Source organism: Phalaenopsis equestris, unplaced genomic scaffold, assembly GCF_001263595.1.
Source record: "Phalaenopsis equestris unplaced genomic scaffold, ASM126359v1 Scaffold000441, whole genome shotgun sequence".
NCBI lineage: Eukaryota > Viridiplantae > Streptophyta > Magnoliopsida > Asparagales > Orchidaceae > Phalaenopsis > Phalaenopsis equestris.
Window position 1 is genome coordinate 17,216 of NW_018164882.1, and position 9,444 is coordinate 26,659.

Below are 9,444 nucleotides of genomic sequence, written 5' to 3' on the forward strand. Positions count from 1 at the left end.
TCCCTGAATCTTGGATGTAATCTTCACTTTAGTTGTAAAACTCAACATATTTTAACAAATTAATTGGCTAGATTGAAAGTAAATTAAGATCAAAGTGAAAAAAGATCATTACAATTTTCTTAACATTTTTGTGGCTCAACCAATTCAAATCACCATTTCACAAATCTCAATACAAGGAAGAAAGCAGAGAAAACTACTCAGATCTCATGGAAAAAACACAACAAAACTCAGAATTCATATATAAAATCAAAGTCATACAAACTACAACAAGTAAATAACTTATTTCTAATTTCTCCCCAAGAACATTCCTCGACGTTCCTATGAATCTCTTCCTTTCTTTACAGCACACAAAATTCCTCTTCGAAGAAGTAAGGAGGCAGAAAAAATCTCTCACCTTTCCTTCCACTCTTACAATCTCTCAAAGAGTTCCTCACAATTGTTACACTATATTGGAAATTCTATACACTAATGGAACCTCTCTAACCTCCAAGGCCTCTAGAATCTCTCAATTTTTGGCCAAAATGTTCTTTTAAAGTTGTGGATGAGCTTTCGCAAGAGTTGCCTAAGCATCCGTTCAAAATTTGGCCTTATCCAAAGCTTGAGTAGGCATAATTGTCGATCTCGCCGTCGGCGGCCTCGAGGGCGCTGTTGGCGGGCTTCTGAAGAATTTTATTCTGTAGTCTCGGGAAAAACTCACCGTCGGCAGGGTCGAGGGTGTCGTCGGCGGCCTAGTTCAATTCTCCACATTTTGGTCCTTTTCGCTCAAAATTCGCTCCTTTTTGCATCTTTTTTGCTCCAATGACCCTAATTCATCATTCCTGCAACAAAACATCAAAAATACATTTCTTTAAAGTGCAATAGCATCAAAAACAATATAAAATAAATTTAAAAATCTCAACATATTTTCCTTTGGTCAAGAACCTCGGTGACTTCCCAAGCTATCCTAAAGTTTGGCTTCAATTTTGGTAAGATGTTATTAAATGTTGCATCCTGCCAATTATTATTATATAGGGATTACATTTGCTTGACGTAGTCATACAATTAGCCTGGAAGATATGGGGGTTTATGTCACAACAAACGACAACCTCAAAGTCTACGATGAGTTAAAGCTTAACTTGCACAGCATAATTGTGCAAATGCCTATAGATGAGCTGAGGATTTATGTCGCACTAGGCGAACAACTTCAAAGTCCTATGGCTTGTTGTTTAATTCTAAGAAAATTTGTTGATGTAGATCCACTTGTCGTGCTGCCAAAAGGGCTAGCTCCAAGCTCTTCGTCGAAGTAGCAATCCTAATGTCTAAGGTTCAAAAGGTTTAACCACATGTATATTTCAATGCTTTGTTTTGTTATGTTCAAATGTTTAATTTTGTGGGGGAGGTGATACAACAAAAATATATAAAGTTTTTAGACGCATTTTTATACCTATTTTTGATATATTGTGCTTTAATGGAAGGTATTTGTGTGTTTTTTTTTAGGTACAAGTTAAAAGTTGAAAAATGTTAAAATGAGTGAGAAAGGATCAAATTGTGCAAAAGAGTTTTGGCGCCTAAGCACCAGATCCGGGGCTTAAGCGCCGATGAAACAGATAAGGCCGTGCGTAAGTGCTAGAGGCCCCGCGCTTAAGGACCAGAGGTAGTTATTTGGCAGTTTTCTTCATTTGGCCAAATTTTGAAGAGACATTTGAGGCACTTATTGGCTATAAAGGGTGGTTATGACCACTAGGAATGAAAATATTATTAAAAGACTTGTAAAAGGAGGCATCCCATGGAGAATAAATTGAATTTGGACACATTTTGAAGAATTTCCAAGCCACCCCTTGGGAAATTTATAAAAGATGGAAGTTGAGGCATTTGAAGGGTTTGCTTGAAAGTCCTGAAAAGGGGTGCTTGAAAGTCCTGGAAAGGGGTGCTTGGAAGTCCTGAAAATGGTTTGAAGAGGAGGATTCCTGGGGAGTTTTAAGAGATAGTTTTGGAAAGATTTTTAGGCACAACACAAATTTACTTTATCCTTATTATTTTTAGTTTATTTTTAGAGTGTTGTAAAATAGAAGAGACTCAAAGGAAGTTCAAGAGTTTGGTGGAGGATTTGAAATAAGTTTTTATCTTTCTATTTTTAAACTACTTTTATTTTTAATTGAGATTTCTTGTTGGTTTGACACTGATTTTTACATTTAAACCAAAGTGTGGTTTTATTTTCTCCATGAATTCTGAGTAGTTTTTTTTATCTTTCTCCTTAAAATGATAAGTAATTAAAGTTTGGATGGAAGTTGTGGAGATTATTAATGTTTAATGTTGGAATAAGTTGTCATGATTTAATTCCATGCACTTCATTTACTTCTTGATTTGGCCTATCAAGATGTTAAAATTTATTGTGAGAAATTGTGAGAACTTGTGAGAACATGTAAGAACCGGGTTGGTATTGTCTCAGTTAACAATTAGAAAGTATCACATGAGGTTGTAGGAATGAGAATGTAATTCATATGATTTAGTGCAAATAAATAAGAAATGCAAATTATGATTTAGTGCAAATAAATAAGAAAATAATCTTTGAAGGGTGTAGAGTTAGAGGACTTTAAAGTAACAAGTTAAAGCCCCCAACTTTCAAGTTATCTTATTTAGTAGTTATTGTTTTGTCAAAATATCAAAACTTTAAAAAAAAAATTTGAATTTTAAAAGATTTGAATTTTAATACTGTGAAAATATTTATAGTTTGAGTAATTGTCTTTTTAGAATAGAAAGTTTTTTGTTCGATGGTGCAGATTGCATAATTTTCCTGTGGGTTCGATATTTAGGTCTTAATCAAAAAGTCTTATATTACTTCATAACAAAACATATACTTGCGTAGTATCTCAATATATATAAATTAAAAAGTTAAATTCTTATTTTCTTCAGGATCAAGTTGTTGGTTCTATTGCAAAGTAAGGAAATATAAGTGAAAATTATAATTAAAGTCATTGTTATACTGTTGCACATAAACAGTTGGGATTAAGTTTTTGGCGCCGTTGCCGAGGAAATTAAATAAGAAGATTTGATTTAAAAGCAAATTTCTATTTTTAGAAAGTCTTATTTAAACTTTAAAAAGTTATAGTATTTTATTTTGTGTGTTTTATTTTATTTTATTTTATTTTATGTTAGTGTATGCGTAGTTCAGGTTCTGAAGGACTAGTGTCCTACGATTTTGAATTTGAAAGAACTGTAGGAGGAACTATTAAGAAAATCAAAAAAACCAAAAAAGTTAAAAATCTTGAAAAATCTAAAAAAATATCTAAAAAAATTACATAAAAATCTAAAAAAATTACATAAATGACAAACCAAAACAATCAAAATGTTGAAGTTCATCAAGAATTTAGGCCTTTACGAGATTATGCCAACCTTACGGTAGATGAACTTCGTTGTAGGATTTAAAAAGTTGTAGTATTTAAAAACGTACTATAATAGCTAATTTATTTGAACTTAAAACTGCAACTATCCAAATGGTATCGAATAATCTGTTTGAGGGATTACCAACTGAAGATCCAAATTTACATCATGCCAATTTGTTAGAATTGTGCGCTACATTTAAATATGATGGTGTATCAAAAGATGTCATAAGACATAGGTTATTTCCTTTCTCACTGAGGGATAAAGCTAAGATGTGGTTGAATTTGTTAGCACCTGGATTTATCAGAAATTTGGGTGTTTTAGCACAAAATTTTCTTGCTAAATATTTTCCACCATTAAAAACTGTGAAGCATAGAAATGATATTACATCTTTTAATCAGTTTGAACGAGAAACTATTTATAAAGCATGGGAAAGATTTAAAGAACTCTTAAGAAAGTGTCCACACCATGCAATACAAGATTTGTTAATAATTCATATTTTTTTATAATGGATTAGCTGGATCTCTTAGATCGATTATTGATGCCGCTATTGGTGGTTCATTGATTTCAAAACCATTTCATGACGCTTATGCTTTAATTGAAGAGATGGCTACAAATAATTTTCAATGGCCTTCTTAAAGGGTAAAAGAGAGGGTGAATCCAAAGAAAGTACACAATATTCAAGAATCTGATGATTTACTATGTTAGCAAATTAAGTTGCTACAATTTCAAGGAAGTTAGACCAGTTTGGAATGAATTTTTCTCAACTAGTCCCCATGATTGAACAGAATTTATTAGGCCAAATAGTAGATTCTCAAGCATCGTTAGAAACTTTGAATGTCATAAATAACAAACAGAATAACCCATATTATTATAACCTAGGTTGGAAGAACCATCCTAACTTCAATTAGAATAATATTATGGGTGGTAATAATCAGCAATGGGGGAACAACCAAGTAAACCCATTGGGAAACTGGAACAACCATGGGAGGGAATATTATAGATCTACTTATCCTCCAGGTTTCAATAGTAATCCACAATTGAAGGAGAAGAAGTTATCTATAGAAGAATTTCTTTACCATTAAAAAATTTTTATCAAATGGGAAATCAGTTACAAAGTTAAGGAAGTTCAATTAGAAATATTGAGAATCAACTTGGAGAAATTACAAATTCATTAAGTAATAGATCCCAAGAAACACTTCCTAGTAATACTGAAATAAATCCAAATGACCAGAATAAAGAGAAAGTCAGAATAAAAGAATAAAGAGAAAGTAAATGTTGTTCAACTTAGAAGCGAAAGAGAGTTGGAAGGTAGGATTCAAAAAGAAACTGAAGTAGAGAGACATGAAATTAAAGAATAAAAAAAGGACACTCTGAAAGATTCTAAAAGACCTATTTCTCCACTTAAAGTTAACTTAGAAAAACCACCACCTCCATTTCCTTAGAGACTTTATCAACAATCAACTTTATCAACAAAAGTTGGATAAGCAATTTTCAAAATTTCTATAGATTTTCAAGAAGCTTACAATTAATATTTTAGTTGCTGAAGCCTTAGAACAAATGTATAACTATGTAAAGATTATGAAGGATATTCTCAAAAGAAAAAGGAAGTTTGAAGATAATGAGACTGTTGCACTTAGTGAGGAGTGCAGTGCTATTATTTAAAAAAAGCTTCCTAAAAAGCTTAAAGATCCTGATAGCTTTACAATTCTAAGTGCAATAGGAGACAGATTTTATGGGAAAGCTATATGTGATTTAGGTATAAGCATTAACCTTATACCATTATCAATATTCAAAAGATTGGGATTAGAAGAAATAACCCCTACTATTGTAACTCTGCAGTTAGCAGATTGTTCAATAATGTACCCTAAAGGAGTTATAGAAGATGTCCTAGTGAAAGTGGATCAATTTATCTTTCATGTTGATTTCATTGTGCTAGATATGGAGGAAGATAAAGAGATACATATCATTTTGGGGAGACCTATCCTAACCACAGGAAGAGCAATGATAGATGTACAAAAAGGAAAATTAACAGTGCGCATCAATGATCAAACTGTTACTTTTAACATTTCAAGATTAATGAAGTATCCTGCAAAAGGTAAAGATGATGAATGAAGGTAAAAAAAGGTAAAGATTATGAATGATATAGAATAAATGTTATAATATATTTGAGTGAATGTCATTTCAAAACTATTTATGAAGAAAAATCTAAAGTTAATGTGTTGAAAAAAGATTTAGAACACAAGAAAGAAGAGGAATTAGATCAATGTGAAGATCTTTTTAAGGAAGATTCAAACTATGTTTGAGAAAGTTTTGAAATTTTTGATACGATAGGAAAAGATAAATCATTTTATTCATCAATACAAAACCTCCAGAACTTGAGTTGAAGTTAATTCCTAATCATTTAAAATATGAATTTTTAGGAGATTCCTTACTTTACCAGTTATAATTTCCTCAAAATTATTAATGTAAAAAGAAGAAAGATTGATGAAAATTTTGAAAAATTTTAAGAAAGCCTTTGGATGGACAATAGCTGATATTAAAGGAATCAAACCTTCAATTTATATGCATAGAATTTTGATGGAAGAGAACTGCAAACCCAGGGCTGATCCTCAAAGGAGATTGAACCCTGTTATGAAAGAAGTTGTAAAGAGAGAAATTTTAAAGTGGTTAGATGTTGGAATTATCTACCCCATTTCAGATAATGCATGGGTTAGTCCAATTCACTACGTTCCTAAGAAAGGAGTAACTGTGACTGTCTGTGACTGTGAATGGTTAATACCTACTAGAAAAGTCACAGGGTGGTGAATATGCAATATAAATTTGGGTTCATAGATTCTTGCATATTAAAAGTCGCATCAATTTTTTGGCACCGTTGCCGGGGATTTAAATCTTCCAGTAGTGGTGTCAAATTCTTGTATTTTTAGGTATATAAAAAAATCAGTGTTATTATCATTAAATTCAAATATCTATTGAGGATCAATGGAAAACAACATTTACGTATTGTACATTTGCTTTAGAAGAATGCCCTTTGGTTTATGTAATGCCCCTGCTACATTTCAAAGATTTATGATGGCAATTTTTTGTGATTTAATTAAAAAAGAAATTGAAGTATTTATGGATGATTTTTCAGTGTCTGGAACTTTATTTGACTGATGTTTATAATATTTATCTGAAGTTCTTATGAACTGTGATGAAACAAATTTAGTCCTTAATTGGGAAAATCTCAATTTATGTTAGCAGTAGGAATTGTTTTAGGACATTGAATATGAGAAAATGGTATGGAAGTAGATCCTGCTAAAATTCAAGTGAACGCTAATTTACCATATCCAAAAAATGTAAGGGAAATTAAGATTTTTTTAGGACATGCTTGATTCTACAAGTGATATAGGAAAGACTTTTCAAAAATTACTAAGCCTTTATGCCATTTTATGGAGAAAGATGCAATTTTTAATTTTGATATTTTTAATTTTGATGAAGAATTTTGATGAAGAGTGCCTAAAAGCTTTTGAGTTATTAAAATAAAAATTAGTCATTGCGCCAATTATAATTTTGCCAGATTGGGAAAAACCTTTTGAACTGATGTGTGATGCTAGTGATTATGCTATTGGAGCTATTTTAGAACAAAGATATGACAAAATTTTTAAAGTAATTTACTATGCTAGTAAAACTTGCTAGTAAAACAACCCAAATTAATTATACAACAAATAAAAAAGAGTTATTAGCAATAGTATATGCCTTTGATAAATTTAGATCATATTTAATTGGAACTCATTGCGTAGGGCATACAGATCATTCTGCTATTAAGTACCTAAAGAAAAAGAAAGATGTTAAACCTAGACTTATAAGATGGATTCTTATTTTGCAAGAATTTGATTTTACAATAGTAGATTGGAAGGAAAATAAAAATCAAATTGCTGATCATTTCGTCAGGCTTGAGTTAGAAAAACCACTTTGTTTTGAAAAAGAAATTAATGAACATTTTCTAAATGAAAATTTGTTCAAAATTAATGAGTGGTGTGTTCCGTGGTATGCAGATATTGTGAGATATTGTGAACTTTCTTTTATATCATATGGAATGACATACCAACAGAAAAGGAAATTTATTTCTAAAGCTAAGACTTATTTTTGAGGCTAAGACTTATTAAAGCTAAGACTTATTTTTGAGATGACTTATTTTTATATAAACCAGGAAATGATTTGATTATTTGAAAATGTGTACCTTTAGAAGAGACTTATGAAATTATCCAAAAATGTCATAATTCTGATTTTGGGGGTCATTTTGGTGTTGATAAAAAACATACAAAATTTTACAATTTGAATTTTATTGGCCTACTATCTTTATAGATGTTAATGATTATATTAAAACTTGTGACAAATGTCAATGAGTAGGCAATATTTATAGAAGAAATAAGATGCCCCTCAATTATATGCTAGAAGTTGAAATATTTGATGTTTGGGGATTAGATTTCATGGGACCATTTATACCATCTTTCTGGAATTTATATATAATGTTAGCAGTGGACTATATATCCAAATGGATAGAAGTTATTGATTTACCCCGATGTGATGCTCAAAGCATTGCAAAGTTTTTGAAAATGAACATATTTTGTAGATTTAGGATACCGAGAGTTATCATAACTGACAGGGGAAGTCATTTTAGAAATGTCATTATGGAGAAGTTATTAAAGAAATATCATATTAACCATAAAATGGTACTGCTTATCGTTCTCAGACAAGTGGTTTGGCTGAATTATGGCTGAATTATTCAATCGATAAATTAAAAGAATTATGGAAAAATTTGTAAATCCAATTAGTCATTCAAACTGGATTAGATTTCATGTATGGTTAGAGCATACTGATTTCTCCCCTTTCTCCAATCTGTTTGGATTCCTGATAACTCCATTCCCCCATGGATCAGACTGTGGCAAGTTCAGAAGTCTGTGACAAAGCATTTAAAATCCTAGAACTAGAATTATTTTGGCAATTTGATAACTATAGTTGAGGAGGTCGATCAGGCTGTTAAGAAGGATGAATTCAAACTTCATATAGGCACTTCATATGAACAATCCCTTGCTACTGCTAATGCCAACTTGCTTAGAGCTATTCAGCGGGAAGAACAACACTACAAACAAAAGGCAGCTTTGAAAAAATTTATAGATGGTGATAGAAATACTAAATTCTATCATGCTTGCATAAAACAAAGGAGACACTCTAATACAATCTTGAGGATCAAAGATAATAGTGGTTGTTGGATTCATGATCTTGATCAAATTCATTTAAATGCTATCAATCATTTTTAGACCATATTGTCTCGGCTTGATGTTTCAAACCTTCAACACTTAAATCCAACCCTTCTTAATGGCAGATTTATTGAAACAAGCAACTTGGAACTTACCTTTGTCCCTTCTGAAGAGGAAATTTGGCAAGCACTATGTTCCATAGATGGTGGCAAGGCAACTGGAGCTGATGATTTTACCTCTACATTTTATAAAAAAAAACTTGATCTATAGTCAAGAGGGAGGTTATGGAGGCTGTTTAAATTTTATTCAGTGGAGTTGATATGCCAAAATATTTTTCCATGTATACTATTACCTTGATTCCTAAGGGTGATAAAAAATCTTGTTGGACCTATCTCTCTAACAACAGTGTTGTCGAAGCTCATTAGCAAACTGTTGGTTTTTAGATTAAAGCCACATCTGCCTTTGTTGATTGCCCCTAACCAATCTGCTTTTATTGCAGGTAGACATATAACAAATAATGTTTTACTCACCCAAGAGCTCCTATTAGAGCAGGAAACCTTATGTACAAGCTTGATTTATCCAATGCTTATGACACTATAAGTTGGAAGTTCATTTTGAAAGTTCTTCAAGCTAGAGGCTTTAATAATCCTTTCTGTCAGCTGATCCAAAGGTAGCTTCAGAATAATTACTATACTATCCTGGTGAATGCTAATTCTCAAGGACTATCTCAAGCTTCCAGAGGCATCAAATAGGGAGACCCCCTTTCTCCTTACATCTTTATCTTGTCTATCGATTATCTCTCTAGGCTTTGTTGACCTCACTTTTGATTGAGGTCTAGAAA